Source organism: Anomaloglossus baeobatrachus, chromosome 7 (genome assembly GCF_048569485.1).
Source record: "Anomaloglossus baeobatrachus isolate aAnoBae1 chromosome 7, aAnoBae1.hap1, whole genome shotgun sequence".
In the NCBI taxonomy this organism is placed as follows: domain Eukaryota; kingdom Metazoa; phylum Chordata; class Amphibia; order Anura; family Aromobatidae; genus Anomaloglossus; species Anomaloglossus baeobatrachus.
Window position 1 is genome coordinate 289,944,712 of NC_134359.1, and position 22,875 is coordinate 289,967,586.

Here is a 22,875-nt window from a genome sequence, read left to right on the forward strand (position 1 = left end):
AGGGAAATGATGGTCCCGGGGGCCCGGGGGAGGTGCTGAAGCGTGGGAGCGGTTGCGGGCGTACGCTGGTGCGGTGCAGCGCGGTGCGCGGCTCGAAGGCACTGGTGTACTCACTATGACACAACACAGTGGAGTCTCTGGTAAACCAAACGGGGTGATGAACGGGGCCCGCAGCCCGCTGCAGCTTCTCCCTTGTCAGGCTGGTGGTTTCCGCCTTTCTCCTGCACCTCTTTGTAAGAATGTTTGACTCCTATGCCTAAGCAACGGTAGTCCGCTCCCCGACTTGTATATGCCGGAGGAGCCCGTTTGCCCGCAGACGCTGGCCCTTTGGGTCTGTATGCCTTGGCGGTGGCTTTACCCTGTATGGTTGGGATGTTGTCTTCTAATGGGTCTTGTGTGGGATAGGTCCTAAAGTCCAGTCCTCAATCAGTTGATTCGACTCAGCCCTGTCGGTTCAGGGCTTTGTACTGGGTCTGAGTACCCCTCCTGGTGCTCCGGTTTCCAATCGGTTCCCCGGTTCGGTATCGGCGGGCCACCGCCCGACCCCGGTCCCTACGGTTCCACCGGCTGTAATCCGAGCTCCTGCAGGCGGCCACCACCGTCTGCCTCCTTGCCAGAGGTGACTGGGCTCCGACCCAGCCACCGGGGTAGTCTGTTGGCAGGCCTGGTCACAGGTCTGCCCTTGAACTTGACTTCTCTCACTCTCCTCTACAACTCGTGTGTTTTCCCGCCTCCGGGCCTGTGAACTCCGCGGTGAGCGGAGCCAACCGCCTGGCTCTGCCCCCCCCTGGTGTGGACATCAAACCTGGAGGGTGATGACAAGGGTTTCTTGGTTGGTTGCTGTCACCTAATTGGGGGAGGGGGTGGTGTTGTGTGTGTGACTACCTGGGACGACCTGACTAGTCCAGGGCGTCACAAGCTCAACAGACAATATCACACATTAACGATTTGGATAGCCCTAGTCTATGATGTTCCCACCTCCACACTTCACTGTTGGGTGTTTTTGGGGTGATTTGACCTTTTGGCCTCCAAACATGGTGTGTATTATGTAATTTATGTTGTTTGTATAGTTTTCTGTACAGTTCTTTATGTCCTTTTATAATGTTTCAGGCTCTCGGATTCGCCTTTTTGGTTGTTCAAAGAGTTAAATTTTGGTCTCCTCTGACCAGACTATATTCTCCCAATATTTCACAGGCTTCTCGAAATGTTGAGAAAACTTTAAACGCACTTGAACCTGTGTTTAGTTCAGCAATGGAGTATTTTGTGGTGAGTGTGCATACAGGAGCGTGCATACGGTGACTACATTACTTATTGTTTTCTTGGAAAAAATTGTACCTGTTGTTTTCAGGTCTTGCTCTCACAGGTGGTTCTTGGCTCTTGGACAACTCTTCTGATAATACGTTTCACTCCTCTGTGTGAAATCTTGTGGAGAGCACCTTGTTGTTGCCGGTTTATGGTGAAATTATGTTCTCTCCGCTTCCAGATTATGGCCCCAACAGTGGTTTAGAAACTCTTCTGTAACCAATGCCATCAGTATGTTTTGCAATATAAGGTTGTGAAGGTCTTGCGACAGCTCACTGGTTTTACCCATCATGAGATGTTTCTTGTGTGACACCTTTTTATAAGCCAGCTGATAAGATTTTTCAATAAGTATCAGCATTGCTTTCTAATTATTGATAGATTCGAGCTGGTGTTATGGCTTTTTGCACCTCTTTGTTCATGTGTTCAATACTTTCTTGTGTAATTTTTCATTATTACACATTCTTTATGGACATCTATGGTTTGATTTCTTTGCCTTTGTGGATTGGATGGGTTGTTACCGACATCTGGTGAGAATTTCATATCAATAGCACCTTATATTCTTGTACAGAGGGGTAGTATTATAGTAGTTATATTCTTGTACATAGGGAGCAGTATTATAGTAGTTGTATTCTTGTACATAGGGGCAGTATTATAGTAGTTATATTCTTGTATAGAGGTGGCAGTATTATAGTAGTTATATTCTTGTATAGAGGGTGCAGTATTATAGTAGTTATATTCTTGTACATAGGGGCAGTATTATAGTAGTTATATTCTTGTACATAGGGGCAGTATTATAGTAGTTATATTCTTGTACATAGAGGCAGTATTATAGTAGTTATATTCTTGTACATAGGGGGCAGTATTATAGTACTTATATTCTTGTATAGAGGGGGCAATATTATAGTAGTTATATTCTTGTATAGAGGGGGCAGTATTATAGTAGTTATATTCTTGTACATAGGGGCAGTATTATAGTAGTTATATTCTTGTACATAGGGGCAGTATTATAGTAGTTATATTCTTGTACATAGAGGCAGTATTATAGTAGTTATATTCTTGTACATAGGGGCAGTATTATAGTAGTTATATTCTTGTACATAGGGGCAGTATTATAGTAGTTATATTCTTGTACATAGAGGCAGTATTATAGTAGTTATATTCTTGTACATAGGGGCAGTATTATAGTAGTTATATTCTTGTACATAGGGGGCAGTATTATAGTAGTTATATTCTTGTACATAGGGGTAGTATTATAGTAGTTATATTCTTGTACATAGGAGCAGTATTATAGTAGTTATATTCTTGTACACAGGGGCAGTATTATAGTAGTTATATTCGTGTACATAGGGGCAGTATTATAGTAGTTATATTCTTGTACATAGAGGCAGTATTATAGTAGTTATATTCTTGTACATAGAGGCAGTATTATAGTAGTTATATTTTTGTACATAGGGGGCAGTATTATAGTAGTTATATTCTTGTACATAGGGGGCAGTATTATAGTAGTTATATTCCTGTACATAGGGGCAGTATTATAGTAGTTATATTTTTGTACATAGGGGGCAGTATTATAGTAGTTATATTCTTGTACATAGGGGCAGTATTATATTAGTTATATTTTTGTACATAGGGGGCAGTATTACAGTAGTTATATTCTTGTACATAGGGAGCAGTATTATAGTAGTTATATTCTTGTACATAGGGGGCAGTATTATAGTAGTTATATTCCTGTACAGAGGAGCAGTATTATAGTAGTTATATTCTTGTACATAGGGGGCAGTATTATAGTAGTTATATTCTTGTACATAGGGGGCAGTATTATAGTAGTTATATTCTTGTACATAGGGGGCAGTATTATAGTAGTTATATTCTTGTACATAGGGGGCAGTATTATAGTAGTTATATTCTTGTACATAGGGGGCAGTATTATAGTAGTTATATTCTTGTACATAGGGGGCAGTATTATAGTAGTTATATTCTTGTACATAGGGGGCAGTATTATAGTAGTTATATTCTTGTACATAGGGGGCAGTATTATAGTAGTTATATTCTTGTACATAGGAGCAGTATTATAGTAGTTATAGTGTTGTACATAGGAGCAGTATTATAGTAGTTATATTCTTGTACATAGGGGCAGTATTATAGTAGTTATATTCTTGTACATAGGGGCAGTATTATAGTAGTTATATTCTCGTACATAGGAGCAGTATTACAGTATTTATTTTCTCGTACATAGGAGCAGTATTATAGTAGCACGTTCAGAAATATATTTACTAGAAAAATTGGTGACGTATTCAATATTTATTTCACCCACTGTATAGACGGCACTTCTTTGGTTCCAAAAGGAGAAATTATAAAATAAGCATTGGCTTTAGAAACAAAAAAAAACTTTTAGCACCACTTTGGACTAATTTTTATAATTTAACAGGAAAACAAAATCCCCCCTAATTGAAATACAGAGTCATTTGCAAATTAAAGGCGTCATCGAGAGTAATTTTCCATATAGATGGAAGGTCCTGAGATGCCGTCCTGGCAAGAATAGGTGAGAGCCTGGGAACGTATGACAAGGACTCGTCTCATCGTGCGGTCACACTCTTATGTTTATGAGCCACAATAAATCCACAACACATTTCTAGAACAGAATTCTGGCTGAACATCGTGTTGGCTTCACCTTTACCCAAAGTTAATTACCCGGAGAGGCTTAGGAGATCTTTCTGAACACACCAGATTGACCGCACCATGGCAGCTCCGAGCCACCGACTTCCTCAAATATCACCCTGGAGTCTGAATGAGGCTCTGCTACATAGGGGCAGTATTATAGTAGTTATATTCTTGTACATAGGGGGCAGTATTATAGTAGTTATATTCTTGTACATAGGGGGCAGTATTATAGTAGTATATTCTTGTATATAGGGGCAGTATTATAGTAGTTATATTCTTGTATATAGGGGCAGTATTATAGTAGTTATATTCTTGTACATAGGGGGCAGTATTATAGTAGTTATATTCTTGTACATAGGGAGCAGTATTAAAGTAGTTATATTCTTGTATATAGGGGCAGTATTATAGTAGATATATTCTTGTACATAGGGGGCAGTATTATAGTAGTTATATTCTTGTACATAGGGGGCAGTATTATAGTAGTTATATTCTTGTACATAGGAGCAGTATTATAGTAGATATATTCTTGTACATAGGGGGCAGTATTATAGTAGTTATATTCTTGTACATATGGAGCAGTATTATAGTAGTTATATTCTTGTACATAGGAGCAGTATTATAGTAGTTATATTCTTGTACATAGGGGGAGTATTATAGTAGTTATATTCTTGTACATAGGAGCAGTATTATAGTAGATATATTCTTGTACATAGGGGCAGTATTATAGTAGTTATATTCTTGTACATAGGAGCAGTATTATAGTAGTTATATTCTTGTACATAGGAGCAGTATTATAGTAGTTATATTCTTGTACATAGGGGGCAGTATTATAGTAGTTATATTCTTGTACATAGGAGCAGTATTATAGTAGTTATATTCTTGTACATAGGGGGCAGTATTATAGTAGTTATATTCTTGTACATAGGGGGCAGTATTATAGTAGTTATATTCTTGTACATAGGAGCAGTATTATAGTAGATATATTCTTGTACATAGGGGGCAGTATTATAGTAGTTATATTCTTGTACATATGGAGCAGTATTATAGTAGTTATATTCTTGTACATAGGAGCAGTATTATAGTAGTTATATTCTTGTACATAGGGGGAGTATTATAGTAGTTATATTCTTGTACATAGGAGCAGTATTATAGTAGATATATTCTTGTACATAGGGGCAGTATTATAGTAGTTATATTCTTGTACATAGGAGCAGTATTATAGTAGTTATATTCTTGTACATAGGAGCAGTATTATAGTAGTTATATTCTTGTACATAGGGGCAGTATTATAGTAGATATATTCTTGTACATAGGGGGCAGTATTATAGTAGTTATATTCTTGTACATAGGAGCAGTATTATAGTAGTTATATTCTTGTACATAGGGGGCAGTATTATAGTAGTTATATTCTTGTACATATGGAGCAGTATTATAGTAGTTATATTCTTGTACATAGGAGCAGTATTATAGTAGTTATATTCTTGTATATAGGGGCAGTATTATAGTAGTTATATTCTTGTACATAGGGGGCAGTATTATAGTAGTTATATTCTTGTACATAGGGAGCAGTATTAAAGTAGTTATATTCTTGTATATAGGGGCAGTATTATAGTAGATATATTCTTGTACATAGGGGGCAGTATTATAGTAGTTATATTCTTGTATATAGGGGCAGTATTATAGTAGTTATATTCTTGTACATAGGGGGCAGTATTATAGTAGTTATATTCTTGTACATAGGGAGCAGTATTAAAGTAGTTATATTCTTGTATATAGGGGCAGTATTATAGTAGATATATTCTTGTACATAGGGGGCAGTATTATAGTAGTTATATTCTTGTACTTTGGGGGCAGTATTATAGTAGTTATATTCTTGTACATAGGGGGCAGTATTATAGTAGTTATATTCTTGTACATAGGGGGAGTATTATAGTAGTTATATTCTTGTACATAGGAGCAGTATTATAGTAGATATATTCTTGTACATAGGGGCAGTATTATAGTAGTTATATTCTTGTACATAGGGGGGCAGTATTATAGTAGTTATATTCTTGTACATAGGAGCAGTATTATAGTAGTTATATTCTTGTACATAGGGGCAGTATTATAGTAGTTATATTCTTGTACATAGGAGCAGTATTATAGTAGATATATTCTTGTACATAGGGGGCAGTATTATAGTAGTTATATTCTTGTACATAGAGGGCAGTATTATAGTAGTTATATTCTTGTACATAGGAGCAGTATTATAGTAGTTATATTCTTGTACATAGGGGGGCAGAATTATAGTAGTTATATTCTTGTACATAGGGGCAGTATTATAGTAGTTATATTCTTGTACATAGGAGCAGTATTATAGTAGATATATTCTTGTACATAGGGGCAGTATTATAGTAGTTATATTCTTGTACATAGGGGGCAGTATTATAGTAGTTATATTCTTGTATATAGGGGGCAGTATTATAGTAGTTATATTCTTGTACATAGGAGCAGTATTATAGTAGTTATATTCTTGTACATAGGGGGCAGTATTATAGTAGTTATATTCTTGTACATTGGGGGCAGTATTATAGTAGTTATATTCCTATACATAGAGGCAGTATTATAGTAGTTATATTCTTGTATATAGGGGCAGTATTATAGTAGTTATATTCTTGTACATAGGGGCAGTATTATAGTAGTTATATTCCTATACATAGAGGCAGTATTATAGTAGTTATATTCTTGTATATAGGGGCAGTATTATAGTAGTTATATTCTTGTACATAGAGGGCAGTATTATAGTAGTTATATTCCTATACATAGAGGCAGTATTATAGTAGTTATATTCTTGTACATAGGGGGCAGTATTATAGTAGTTATATTCTTGTACATAGGGGCAGTATTATAGTAGTTAGCAGTATTATAGTAGTTATATTCTTGTACATAGGGGCAGTATTATAGTAGTTATATTCTTGTACATAGGGGGCAGTATTATAGCAGTTATATTCTTGTACATAGCGGCAGTATTATAGTAGTTATATTCTTGTACATAGGAGCAGTATTATAGTAGTTATATTCTTGTACATAGGAGCAGTATTATAGTAGTTATATTCTTGTACATAGGAGCAGTATTATAGTAGTTATATTCTTGTACATAGGGGGCAGTATTATAGTAGTTATATTCTTGTATATAGGAGCAGTATTATAGTAGTTATATTCTTGTATATAGGAGCAGTATTATAGTAGTTATATTCTTGTACATAGGGGGCAGTATTATAGTAGTTATATTCTTGTATATAGGGAGCAGTATTATAGTAGTTATATTCTTGTACATAGGGGCAGTATTATAGTAGTTGTATTCTTGTATATAGGGGGCAGTATTATAGTAGTTATATTCTTGTACATGGGAGCAGTATTATAGTAGTTATATTCTTGTACATAGGGGCAGTATTATAGTAGTTGTATTCTTGTATATAGGGGGCAGTATTATAGTAGTTATATTCTTGTACATAGGGACAGTATTATAGTAGTTATATTCTTGTACATACGGGCAGTATTATATAGCAATGTGGTTTTGTTCTTTCTATGTAATGTACCATGACCCGCTTTGTTATCCCATTAGCCGTCCTGTACTGTGGGTAATTAGTGAGATTTCTGTTTTTTTCCTGATTCATAATGGACACATTCTTAGTAAAGTGACTTTCCCGTGTTATAAGACGTCTTGTGTCCCTGGAATGACATAATTAATGTTACTATCAGTTATTCATGGACTGGACGGGGCAGGTTGTGTTTCTCCTGATGAATGTCCCGGTGGAGACCGTCCTTTCCTCCTGTGTTGTGATGGGACACGATGTGAGGACCCTCTTCTGTAGGTGAAGAGCGGCTGCAGACAATCTCTCCTATTATTTACTGTGGGTCTTGTTCTTCAAAAGTCATAAACACAGAACTTCAAGACCACACACCAGAAACACATTATATGACCGTTATATGACTGCTATGGGGACATATTTTGTTACTTTTCCCCCCTTTTTTGTATATAATATTGATTTAAAATCTTCTATAATTTTGTGTATACAGCTCCTATCATGTCTGAAGGAGGTGGAGGTGAGCTGTGACCATTACCTATTATGAACGGAGGTTAGATCCCCTGTAGTCTATGTAACCGTCACTTTTCTTTGTGATAGGGCATTGTTGTGGGCATGCTCTGCGATCTGTGCCAAAGTCATTATGCCTGAAGGAGGTGGAGGTGAGCTGTGACCAATAACTTTTATGAATGGAGGCTTTAGACCCTACAGTCTATTCTATATAACTGTCACTTTTCTTTGTAATAGAAGAGTGTTGTGGGCATGCTCTGTGATCTGTATCTAAGTAATTGTGCCTGAAGGAGGTGGAGGTGAGCTGTGACCAATAACTATTATGAACGGAGGCTTGATCCCCTTTAGTCTATATAACTGTCCCTTTTCTTTGTAATAGAAGAGTGTCGTGGGCATTCACTGTGATCTGTGCAGAAGTCATTGTGCCTGAAGAAGGAGGAGGAGAGCTGTGACCATCACCTATTATGAATGGTTGTTCCAATCCCCTGTAGTCTATATATCTGTCACTTTTCTTTGTAATAGTAGAGTGTTGTGGGCATGCTCTGTGATCCATGGCAAATTCATTGTGCCTGAAGGAGGTGGAGGTGAGCTGTGAGCATCACCTATTATGAATGGAGGCTCGATCTCCTGTAGTCTATATAACTGTCACTTTTCTTTGTAATAAAAGTTGTGGGAATGCTCTGTGATTTGTGCAGAGGTCATTGTGCCTGAAAAAGGAGGAGGTGAGCTGTGACCATCACCTATTATGAATGCTGGCTCGATCCCCTGTAGTCTATATAACTGTCACTTTTCTTTGTAATAGAAGAGTGTTGTTTGCATGCACTGTAATCTGTCCATAAGTCATTGTGCCTGAAGGAGGAGGAGGTGAGCTGTGATCACTACCTATTGTGAATGGCGGCTTCATCACCCGCAGTCTATATATCTGTCACTTTTTTTGTAATAGGAGACTGTTGTGGGGATGCTCTGTAACCAGTGCAAAGGTCACTGTGCAGAAAAGGGGAGGAGGTGAGTTGTGACCATCAGCTACTGTGGATAGTTAGTCAAGTATAATATTATATGTATAGGAAACATCTTTTATTCTAATGGGAGACTGTTGTGGTGATGCTCAGAGGGCAAGTGCAGAGGTCACTGTGCAGGAAAGGGGAGAAGGTGAGTTGTGAACATCATCCATTGTGAATGGTGGACCCTGTGTTATATAGGTTTATGGGAAATTTTCATTGTAATAGGAGAGTGTCATGGGCCTGCTCAGCTAACTGTGCAGGGATGGGGAGGAGGTGAGCTGTGAACATCACCTATTATAAATACTAAATCTTGTGTTATCTATACATAGGTAACACCTTTCATTGTAATTACAGAATAATGTTATTCATCCAAGTCATTGTGCAGGGAGGATGAAGAGGTGAGATGTGATATCACTTATACTGAATGGTGGATAATGTGTTATCAAGTATAGATATAGGTGTTATTATTCAGTGTACTGGAGGATGAGGAGGTGAGCTGTGATATCACCTATTGTGAATGGCGGATTATGTGTTATCTACTATAGATACAGGTGTTATTAGTCATTGTACTAAAGGATGAGGAGGTGAGTTGTGATATCACCTATTGTGAATGGCGGATTATGTGTTATCTACTATAGAGACAGGTGTTATTAGTCATTGTACTAAAGGATGAGGAGGTGAGCTGTGATATCACCTGTAGTTAATGGCGGATCATGTGTTATCAATTCCAAGATTAAGGGTGCGGTGATTAGGGAATCTTGTGAGCATGCTCTGTGACTAGTGAGGAGGTCATTGTGCAGGGAGGATGAGGAGGTAAGATGTGATATCACTGATTGTTGATGGTGAACCCTGCGTTATCGCTATGTAGGTGTTATTTTGCATAGCAATATGATATTTTCATGACTGCTGAGAAGTGATCTCTACAGAACAGAAAGTGTCAGTCTACTATAAGGCTCAGAGTGAAACCTGCAAGATTTCAGGATCTTTTTTTTAAAGAGCTTATGGCATAGAAAATTAAAAAAAAATTATTAAAATAAAAAAACAAATTAAACATTTTTTTATTATAAAAACTTGATTGAATCAATAAGTTATTTTCCAATGACACTCACACATCCAATCACACATTTTGCCTTTATGGTGCAGATGTTTCTTCCATATTTCGGACTATATTTCTTCTGTGAGGTGTGATCATCGAGCCCCGGTGCGATAAGGTTTATTGCCAGTAAATCAAATAAAGAATTGCAAATTCACAATCGGGTGACACATTGGTACAGTATGGCAGCATTGTATAGGTCAGTAGCACAGACAGAACAGCAGAACCCAACTCTTATCAAAGCAAACAGCGATTAGCCGGAGAAACCTTCACATATTAATTAGTTGGGTGATAACGAAGCCTCTGCGCCCATTCTCTGTGGTATCAGCTGCTGCTTACACAGTGCAGTTATGTAACGTTCATTTACATTTTGCAACCAGCCCCATGAACAAACCGACTCCTTTTGTTACTGTAACATATGCGCTGTTCACCGAGGCTTTCCGTACAGCTGCCTGGCATTGTGCAGACTAAGCAGAGAAGGGGAAAGGTTATCAAGACCCACTGTGAGAAGTAGAAGGGGCTGAGGAAGGGAATAGGAGCTGCAGTATGGCTTAATATTGTAGGACATTTGCAACAATTCCTCACTATGACTGTATTATGGAATTGCTTTTCAAGCAATTCCCTAAAATATAAATTGGGAAACCTAGATGTTAATTCATTTGAGAGTTTATTTTTAGGTCCTCCAATAGTGTTCATGCTCATATCTGACGCCACAACTGATGTTTACTTGTTTTTCCTAGGTTATTTTCCTCCGTCTTCCCTATTCTGTAACAATACAGTTCCTCAGGGGCGGGAACTCCTATTTAAATCCTTCCCACCAGGACCACCCACACACCAATGCATGAGTCTCCTTTATTGGCATTCTTGCCAACAGTAATAATTTTAATGTATTATGGAATTGCTTTTCAATCAATTCTCTAAAATATATATTCTTTTATAACACAGTTCCTCTGGGGCGGGAACTCCTATTTAAATCCTTCCCACCAGGACCACCCACACACCAATGCATGAGTCTCCTTTATTGGCATTCTTGCCAACAGTAATAATTTTAATGTATTATGGAATTGCTTTTCAATCAATTCTCTAAAATATATATTCTTTTATAACACAGTTCCTCTGGGGCGGGAACTCCTATTTAAATTCTTCCCACCAGGACCACCCACACTCCAATGCATGAGTCTCCTTTATTGTTATTCTTGCCAACAGTAATAATTTTGCTGCATTATGGAATTGCTTTTTAACTAAATCTCTAAAATAATTTATAGTCTTTTATAACACAGTTCCTCTAGGGCGGGAACTCCTATTTAAATCCTTCCCACCGGGACCGTCCACACTCCAAGGCATGAGCCGCCTTTATTGGCATATGTTCCAACACTTCTGATTTGGCTATGAGAAAATCAGGAATCACAAAAGGGGCCAGCAATAGAAATGGATGTGTCAACAGATGCTCCTCGGGGGCGGGACTTAAATGTCCTAAACTTATCATTCTGAATGCTTTAAGTATGCGTATGTTATGGAGAAACCGTTCTGTTGTCAATAATACCTCTATGAAGGGTCCATCTGCTCCTCTACTTAATCCATGTATACACATTTTTATTCCAGTTTTCTTATATGTATGCATTATGGAATTGCTTTTCAATCAATTCTCTAAAATATAGATTGATTAGCCTAGATGTTAATTAATTTGAGAGTTTATTATTATGTCCTCCAGTAATGTTCATGCTCATGTCTGACGCCACAACTGACCTTTACTTCTCTTTCCTTGATCTTTTTCCTCCCTCTTCCCTATTCTTTAACAATACAGTTCCTCTGGGGCGGGAACTACTATTTAAATCCTTCCCACCAGGACCACCCACACTCCAAGGCATGAGCCTTTTTTATTGACATACTTGCCAACATTAATGATTTTGCTGCATTATGGAATTGCTTTTCAATCAATTCTCTAAAATATATATTCTTTTATAACACAGTTTTTAGGAGTTCCCGCCTCAGATTTAAATCCTTCCCACCAGGACCATCCACACTCCAAGGCATGAGTCGCCTTTATTGGCATATGCTCCAACACTTCTGATTTGGCTATGAGAAAATCAGGAATCACAAAAGGGGCCAGCAATAGAAGTGGATGTGTCAACAGATGCTCCTCGAGGGCAGGACTTAAATGTCCTAAACTTATCATTCGGAATGTTTTAAGTATGCGTATGGTATGGAGAAACCGTTCTGTGCTTAATAATACCTCTATGAAGAGTCCATCTGCTTGTCTTCTAAATCCATATATACACATTCTTGCCAAAATACTTCCAATTTTCTTATATAGCTTGCTTTTCAATCAATTCTCTAAAATATAGATTAGCCAGATGTTAATTCATTTGAGAATTTATGTTTATGTCCTCCAATAGTGTTCATGCTCATATCTGATGGTACAACTGACCTTTTACGTTTCTTTCCTAGATCTTTTTCCTCCCTTTTCCCTATTCTTTAACAATACAGTTCCTCTGGGGCGGGAACTCCTATTTAAATCCTTCCCACCAGGACCTTCCACACTCCAAGGCATGAGTCGCCTTTATTGGCATACGTTCCAACACTTCTGATTTGGCTATCAGAAAATCAGGAATCACAAAAGAAGCCAGCAACAGAAGTGGATGTGTCAACAGATGCTCCTCGGGGGCGGGACTTAAATGTCCTAAACTTATCATTCGGAATGTTTTAAGTATGCGTATGTTATGGAGAAACTGTTCTGTGGTCAATAATACCTCTATGCTCCTCTACTTAATCCATGTATACACATTCTTGCCAAAATACTTCCAATTTTATTATACGTCTTGCTTTTCAATCAATTCTCTAAAATATAGATTGGTTAGCCCAGATGTTAATTCATTTGAGAGTTTATTTTTATGTCCTCCAATAGTGTTCATGCTCATATCTGACGATAGAATCAGTTCCTCTGGGGCGGGAACTTCTATTTAAATCCTTCCCACCAGGACCACCCAAACTCCAAGGCATGAGCCGCCTTTATTGGCATACTTGCCAACAGTCCTGATTTTGCTAGGACAAAATCAGGAACCACAAAAGGGGCTAAATTTAGCAACAGAAGTGGATGTGTCAACTGATGCTCCTCGGGGGTGGGACTTAAATGTCCTAAACTTATCATTCTAAATGTTTTTAGTATGTGTATGTTATGGAGGAACCATTCTGTGGTCAATAATAGCTCTAGGAAGGGTCCATCTACTGCCTTACTTACTCTATGTATACACATACCTGCCAAAATTTTGCCAATTCCCTAATATGTATGTATCATAGAATTGATTTACAATCAGTTATTTAAAATATAAAATGGGGAAACTATATGTTAAGTCTTTTGAGAGTTTATTTTTATGTTCTCAAATAGTGTTCATGCTTATATTTGACGCAACAATTTACCTTCTTTTTCCTACAATATTTTCCTCCCTCTTCCCTACTCTTTTATAACACAGTTCCTCTAGGGCGGGAACTCCTATTTAAATCCTTCCCACCAGGACCACCCACACTCCAAGGCATGAGCCACCTTTATTGTCATAGGTTACAACAGTTTTGGTTTTGCTAGGACATAAGCAGGAGTCACAAAAGGGGCCAAGTTTAACAACAGAAGTGGATGTGTCAACAGATGCTCCTCGGGGGTGGGACTTAAATGTTCTAATCTTCTAATTTTACATGTTTTAAGTATGTCTGCATTATGGAATTGCTTTCCAATCAATTCTCTAAAATATAAATTGGGTAACCTAGATGTAAATTAATTTTAGAGTTTATTATTACGTCCCCCAATACTGTTTATGCAAACAGTTATATTATGGATCGATATTCACTGAAATCTAAGGGCCAATATTACATCTCTGGGAGCACAAAATTTCACACATGGGATGTCCCAGTAGTTGAGAAATTATGTAAACACTCAGACAATATTGTGGCTCACAACTGATGCTACGATTCATGGGTAAATCTCTGTCTTCCCTAATTTTTAACAATGCAGTTCCTCTAGGGTGGGGACACTTACTTAAATCCTTCACATCAGGACAACATCCACCCTCCAAGGCAGTAGCTGCATTTATGGGCATATACCAACAGTCCTGATTTTGCCAAAACAAAATCAGGAACCACAAGTTCCTGTGGCCAAGTTTAGCAACAGAAGTGGATGTGTTAACGGATGCTCCTAGGGGGCGGGACTTAAATATTCTAAACTTATCATTCTAAATGTTTTAAGTATTAAGGGTCAATCTGCTTTTCCCTAGTTTTTAACAATGCCGTTCCTCCAGGGCGGGGTCTCTTACTTAAATCCTTACCACCAGGACAACATCCACCCTTCCAAGGCATTAACTGCATTTATGGGCATTCGCCAACAGTCCTGATTTTGCTGGGACAAAATCAGGAATCACAAAAGGGGAAAAATTTAGTAGAAGTGGACATGTTGATGGATATTGCTTGGGGGCAGGACTTAAATGTCCTAAATTATCATTCTAAATGATGCGTATTTTATGGAGGAACCATTCTGTGGTCAATAATACCTCTATGATGGGTCAATCTGCTCTTCCCTAGTTTTTAACAATGCAGTTCCTCTAGGGCGGGGACTCTTACTTAAATCCTTACCACCAGGACAACATTCACCCTCCAAGGCATTAACTGCAGTTATGGGCATACGCCAACAATCCTGATTTTGCCAGGCAAAAATTAGGAGCCACAAAAGGGGCCAAGTTTAGTAAGAGAAGTGGGCATGTTTATGGATGCTCCTTGGGGGCAGGGCTTTATGTCCTAAATTATCATTCTAAATGTTTGCAAGTATGCGTATTTTATGGCGGATCCATTCTGTGGTCAGTAATACCGGTATGAAGGGTCTGTCTAATACTATACTTAGTCCATACTTGGCAAAAATGTTTAAATACTTTTCTGATTTTTTTTTTACAGGGTCCTGCCCCTTTCCAAAAAGACTCTTCTCATTCCATGCCCCATGAAATCACTTCTGGAGACCATAAATGACAATAGTTGGGTGAGTTTTGCTTTCCAGGAAAGTTTTCAGAAGTTTTTTTGATACCTAAAATATTTGCCAACTTCTCCGAGCGTCCAGGTGGTCTCCCCTTTTTTTTTCTGGGAGCCTCCCAGATGTTATTGGTCTTGCTGGTCCTGATCTCAGGCTGAGTCTTAAGAGATTTCTTTTCTTCACATGGGTGAAAGAGCAAATCTTAAATAATATTTGCTCAGCTTTCGGCCAAGTTGTCCTTACATAACTTGACGTGTGTGATGTAGTGGATTATTTTCCAAGAATGCGTGGTGCGGCGGTAAACACAAGAACTTAATAATGAGTCCAACTTCCACATCACAAAAGAAAGTCTTATTGACCTAGTAGGAAAAGCAAAATGGTTGTGTTGTTAATCCTCCTTCTAAATCTATAGGGTGTGTATACTTTTGCAACCATAATTTTTGCGCTCCCTTATATCTGAATTTTTTATTTATTTTATATATTAAAAAACAATAATTAAAATAAACATTCACATTAGTCACAATTTCCCCCATTAAATATAAATATTTAAAAGATAAATAATAAAAATAGTTCATATCATTTAATCTGTTAAACTCTGATCTATCAAAATATAAAATTATTTAACTTACATGGTAAGCATATTAAATAAAAAAATAAAAATTAAATACCAAAACTGTAGTTTTTCAGTAGCAGCAACCTTAAAAACAAGAAAAGAACAAAAAAGTGAATAAAACGTCATAACTCCAAAATTGTATCAATAAAAATAAAAGCTTGTACATAGGAGCAGTATTATAGTAGTTATATTCTTGTACATAGGAGCAGTATTATAGTAGTTATGTTCTTGTACATAGGGGCAGTATTATAGTAGTTATATTCCTGTACATAGGGGCAGTATTATAGTAGTTATATTCTTGCACATAGGGGCAGTATTATAGTAGTTGTATTCTTGGACATAGGAGCAGTATTATAGTAGTTTTATTCTTGTACATAGGGGGCAGTATTATAGTAGTTATATTCTTGTATATAGGAGCAGTATTATAGTAGTTATATTCTTGTATATAGGGGCAGTATTATATTAGTTATGTTCTTGTACATAGGGGCAGTATTATAGTAGTTATATTCTTGTACATAGGGGGCAGTATTATAGTAGTTATATTCTTGTACATAGGGGTAGTTTTATAGTAGTTATATTCTTGTACATAGGAGCAGTATTATAGTAGTTATATTCTTGTACATAGGGGCAGTTTTATAGTAGTTATATTCTTGTACATAGGAGCAGTATTATAGTAGTTATATGCTTGTACATAGGAGCGGTATTATAGTAGTTATATTCTTGTACATAAGGGGCAGTATTATAGTAGTTATATTCTTGTACATAGGGGCAGTATTATAGTAGTTATATTCTTGTACATAGGGGGCAGTAATATAGTAGTTATATTCTTGTACATAGGGGCAGCATTATAGTAGTAATTTTTATTATTGTCCATTTCATAAAATATCTTTACTGTTTAATGTTTGATGTTTCCTTGCACCACTCACAGTTACTCTATATCCTGGGTTTTCTACAGTTTCTCTTGTCCCTCAGGTTGTCAGGGTCGGTATTGGGCTGTCACTTTCCACCATTTCTTACAATTTATTCCAAAGGTGAATTTTAATTTCATGTTCTGCATTTGTTGTCCTCGTCCTCACTATTGGCCTTTATGCCTGATAAAGATACCACACCTTTAAATGTACTTTTATGAACAATACACAGTAGGATGTGTTTGTTTTCTCAGCTTGTGTGTTATTTGCTTCTGTTTCTTAAAGTCTCAATTTAGCTATGAAAAACTATTCAATTGATTGAGTATAAAGCCAAGAAAAGAAAGTCACTGTGTATACACCATGCAGCACTTCATATCAGATCGGAACATTATACCGGGTGTGATCAGCTGTAGTGCAAACATGGGATAAAACCGCATGGCCAGCAATAGAGAGCCCAATGCTGCTTGTGATCAACTGAGGAGGCAGATATATAAGCTACAATATAAAATTATCCTGTATGTCACATTAAAATAATGCCACAATGTGGTTATATGGTGCAGTTATATTTTTGTACATAGGGGCAGTATTATAGCAGTTATATTCTTGTACATAGGGGGCAGTATTATAGTAGTTATATTCTTCTACATAGAGGGGCAGTATTATAGTACTTATATTCTTGGACATAGGCGGCACTATAATACTGCCCCTAAGTACAAGAATAAAACTACTATAATACTGCTACTATGTACAAGAATATAACTACTATAATACTGCCCCCTATGTACAAGAATATAACTATTATAATACTGCCCCTAAGTACAAGAATATAACTACTATAATACTGTCCCCTATGTACAGGAATATAACTACTATAATACTGCCCCTATGTACAGGAATATAACTACTATAATACTGCCCCCTATGTACAAGACTATAACTACTATAATACTGCCCCCTATGTACAAGAATATAACTACTATAATACTGTCCCCTATGTACAAGAATATAACTACTATAATACTGTCCCCTATGTACAAGAATATAACTACTATAATACTGTCCCCTATGTACAAGAATATAACTACTATAATACTGCCCCTATGTACAAGAAAATAACTACTATAATACTGCCCCTATGTACAAGAAAATAACTACTATAATACTGCCCCTATGTACAAGAAAATAACTACTATAATACTGCCCTTTATGTACAAGAATATACAGTTATATGAAAAAGTTTGGGCACCCCCTATTAATGTTGACCTTTTTTCTTTATAACAATTTGGGTTTTTGCTATTTCAGTTTCATATATCTAATAACTGATGGACTGAGTAATATTTCTGGATTGAAATGAGGTTTATTGTACTAACAGAAAATGTGCAATCCACATTTAAACAAAATTTGACCGGTGTAAAAGTATGGGCACCTCAACATAAAAGTGACATTAATATTTCTTAGATCCTCCTTTTGCATAAATCCCAGCCTCTAGTGGCTTCCTGTAGCTTTTAATGAGTCCTGGATCCTGGATGAAGGTAGATTTGATTATTCCTGTTTACAAAACAATTCCAGTTCAGTTAAGTTTGATGGTCGCCGAGCATGGACAGCCGCTTCACATCATCCCACAGATTTTCAATGATATTCAGGTCTGGGGACTGGGATGGCCATTCCAGAACATTGTAATTGTTCCTCTGCATGAATGCCGGAGTAGATTTGGAGCGGTGTTTTGGATCATTGTCTTGCTGAAATATCCATCCCCTGCGTAACTTCAACTTCGTCACTGATTCTTGCTCATTATTGTCAAGAATCCGATGATACTGAGCTGAATCCATGCGACCCTCAGCTTTAACAAGATTCCCGGTGCCGGCATTGGCCACACAGCCCCAAGGCATGATGGAACCTCCACCAAATTTTACTGTGGGTAGCAAGTGCTTTTCTTGGAATGCCGTGTTTTTTGCCTCCATGCAGAACGCCTTTTTGTATGACCAAACAACTCAGTCTTTGTTTCATCAGTCCACAGGACGTTCTTCCAAAATGTAATGTCCAAATGTGCTTCTGCATACCTCAGGCGACTCTGTTTGTGGCGTGCTTGCAGAAACGGCTTCTTTCGCATCACTCTCCCATACAGCTTCTCCTTGTGCAACGTGCGCTGTATTGTGTACAATGGAGAAAGAGGGCACATATAAGTTGGGTGCACATCAAGAAATAATATAATAAATTCTGTTATATGTTAAATATTTTTATTGGGTCAAAAAGTGAAAAAACACACAATTAAAAACCATTAAAAGGACAGAAAATGACAAACAAGGCCTCAAAATCTCATCATATGGCTCCAGGATCATATACCAATTGGTACCACTATCAGAAATAAATATCTTGAAAATTCAAGCAATATCACAGAAATATATTAGTACTCCTCAAATTGGTTAACAAAGTATACAGGCAGCATGCAGTAGTGTGTGAGGGACACTGAGCAGATTGAGTTACCAATGGGGATAGAGGACAGAATTACAAAACATTGCATACACTGCAAAGAGTAGATATCCACTCATATAGAATCAAGGCTGAACGGAGCCAGGGCAGAGCCATGGGCGTAGTGACCCATGACTCACCTTTGCAGGGCAGCAAGGGGTTAATGATAATTTTATAGAAAGAGCGGGCTTTCTGCGGGGTCAAGAGTTTAGGGGGGTGGATTTATAGGGCCAGGGGAGGGAACAGGGTGGGGGCTGTATATATGTCCAGGGAGAGAGGAGGGGGGCACTACTTCGGCGCGAGGTACCGTTAGAGAAGGTGTTTTCCCTGCCCTCGGCGCTTGGATGAAAACTCCTAGTAGTAGTAGTAGTTCCCTTCCCTACTCGCGGCCACCGCTGTATCCAGTGACAGCGGGTAACCTCAGTGACAGCTCAGCTGATCGCGCTACTCACCTCAGTTGCTGCGTGGAGCTGACAGGAGCGGCGGTGAGTAGCGCGATCAGCTGAGCTGTCACTGAGGTTACCCGCGGCCACCGCTGCATCCACCGCTGGATCCAGTGACAGCGGGTAACCTCAGTGACAGCTCAGCCGATCGCGCGGCTGTCTTCATTTGCTGCGTGCAGGTGACAGGAGCGGCAGTGTCTTCTGCAGCTCCGGTCACCTTCATGCAGCAGAGCTGGAAGCGACGCTGGACCATCCTGGATTACGCCGGACATGGAGGGCTTTTTGGGGCTTATTAAATTGGTGAACGAGGCAATTTGTTAGTGTTTATTTCTAATAAAGGATTTTTCGGGTGTGTGTGTTTTTTAACTGTAATTTACAGATTAATCATGGAAGGAATCTCGGGGAGACGCCTGATATGATTAATCTAGGACTTAGTGGCAGCTATGGGCTGCCAATAACTCCTTATTACCCCGATTTGCCAACGCACCAGGGCAAATCGGGAAGAGCCGGGTACAGTCCCAGAATTGTCGCATATAATGTATGCGGCAATTCTGGGCGGCTGCTGACTGATATTGTTAGGCTGGGGGGCTCCCCATAACGTGGAGCTCCCCATCCTGAGAATACCAGCCGTCAGCCGTATGGCTTTATCTGGCTGGTATTAAAATTGGGGGGGACCGCACGCCGTTTTTTTTAATTATTTAATTATTTATTTCACTGCACAGTATAGACACGGCCACCGGCTGCTGTGATTGGGTGCAGTGAGACACCTGTCACTCAGCGTGGGTGCGTGTCTCACTGTAACCAATCACAGGCGCCTGTGGGCGGGGGAAGCAGGGAATACGAGATTGTTTAATGAGCGGCCGGCTTTTTCAAAATAGTAAAAGCCGTCGGAGCAGTGAGAAAGCCGTGCAGCGCCGCGCCGGATATCGGTGAGTATGAGAGAGGGCTGCTAACTTCAGTCACTCAGGGGATTAGCGGTCACCGGTGAGTCCTTCACAGGTGACCGCTAATCAGGACGCGGCACAGATAGAGCCGCGGCGTGACAATGAAGTCGGGTGAAGTTCACCCGAGTTCATTCTGATCGTGCGGCTCTGTCTATGTCTGCTGTCAGCGGCCATGTAGCAGAGCTGAATGGCAGATGACATAGTAAAAAATACGCATTACACATGCATTACACACGCATTACACACGCTAGTAAAATCATTAATTTATTCAGAAAAAGCATCGCACTTGCGTTGCACTCGGACCTAACGTGAACTAAAATCAGCCGAGTTTTTTTCAGCCCAGTCGGACCGATTTTACTCGCATAGATGTGTTTCCAGTCTTATTATACGTGCGCTGTATTGTTGACCGATGCACAGTGACACCATCTGCAGCAAGATGATGCTGCAGGTCTTTGGAGGTGGTCTGAGGATTGTCCTTGACTGTTCTCACCATTCTTCTTCTCTGCCTTTCTGATATTTTTCTTGGCCTGCCACTTCTGGACTTAACAAGAACTGTACCTGTGTTCTTCCATTTCCTTACTATGTTCCTCACAGTGGAAACTGACAGTTTAAATCTTGAGACAACTTTTTGTACCTTCCCCTGAACAACTCTGTTGAATAATCTTTGTTTTCAGATCATTTGAGAGTTGTTTTGAGGAGCCCATGATGCCACTCTTCATAGGAGATTCAAATAGGAGAACAACTTGCAAGTGGCCACCTTAAATACCTTTTCTCATGATTGGATACACCGGCCTATGAAGGTCAAAGCTCAATGAGGTTACAAAACAATTTAGTGCTTTAGTAAGTCAGTAAAAAGTAGTTAGGAGTGTTCAAAACAAGAAATTGATAAGGGTGCCCATACTTTTGCACCGGTCAAATTTTGTTTAAATGCGGATTGCACATTTTCTGTTAGTACAATAATCCTCATTTCAATCCAGAAATATTACTGAGTCCATCAGTTATTAGATATATGAAACTGAAATAGCAAAACCCCAAATTGTTATAAAGAAAAAAGGTTAACATTAATAGGGGTGCCCAAACTTTTTCATATGACTGTAACTACTGTAATTCTGCCCCCTATGTACAAGAATATAACTACTATAATACTGCCCCTATGTACAAGAATATAACTATTATAATACTGCCCCTAAGTACAAGAATATAACTACTATAATACTGCCCCCTATGTACAAGAATATAACTACTATAATACTGCTCCCTATGTACAAGAATATAACTACTATAATACTTCCCCATATGTACAAGAATATAACTATTATAATACTGCCCCCTAAGTACAAGAATATAACTGCTATAATACTGCTCCTGTGTACAAGAATATAACTACTATAATACTGCCCCTATGTACAAGAATATAACTGCTATAATATTGCCCCTATGTACAAGAATATAACTACTATAATACTGGCCCTATGTACACGAATATAACTACTATAATACTGCCCCATGTACACAAATATAACTACTATAATACTGCCCCTATGTACAACAATATAACTGCTATAATACTGCCTCCTATGTACAAGAATATAACTACTATACTACTGCCCCCTATGTATAAGAATATAACTACTATAATACTGCCCCCTATGTACAAGAATATGACTACTATAATACTGCCCCTATGTACAAGAATCTAACTACTATAATACTGCCCTTATATATAAGAATAGAACTACTATAATACTGCTCCACATGTACAAGAATATAACTACTTTAATACTGCCCCTATGTACAAGAATATAACTACTATAATACTGCTCCCTATGTACAAGAATATAACTACTATAATACTGCCCCCTATGTACAAGAATATAACTACTATAATACTGCCCCCTATGTACAAGAATATAACTACTATAATACTGCCCCCTATGTACAAGAATATAACTACTATAATACTGCCCCCTATGTACAAGAATATAACTACTATAATACTGCCCCCTATGTACAAGAATATAGCTACTATAATACTGCTCCTATATACAAGAATATAACTACTATAATACTGCCCCCTATGTACAAGAATATAACTACTATAATACTGCCCCTATGTACAAGAATATAACTGCTATAATACTGCCCCCTATGTACAAGAATATAACTACTATAATACTGCCCCCTATGTACAAGAATATAACTACTATAATACTGCCCCCTATGTACAAGAATATAGCTACTATAATACTGCTCCTATATACAAGAATATAACTACTATAATACTGCCCCCTATGTACAAGAATATAACTACTATAATACTGCCCCTATGTACAAGAATATAACTGCTATAATACTGCCCC

The 22,875-nt window shown here is 38.2% G+C and overlaps 1 long non-coding RNA gene across 4 annotated transcripts in view; it reads left to right on the forward strand.

Moving 5' to 3' along the window:
• Positions 1 to 22,875, forward strand: part of LOC142245572 (uncharacterized) — a 95,159-nt gene that overhangs the window by 44,949 nt on the left and 27,335 nt on the right. For all 4 annotated transcript variants that reach the window (XR_012724783.1, XR_012724785.1, XR_012724782.1 and 1 more), the window contains exon 2: positions 15,066 to 15,147. This is a non-coding gene — a long non-coding RNA (uncharacterized LOC142245572). The remainder of the gene's footprint in view (positions 1 to 15,065; positions 15,148 to 22,875) is intronic.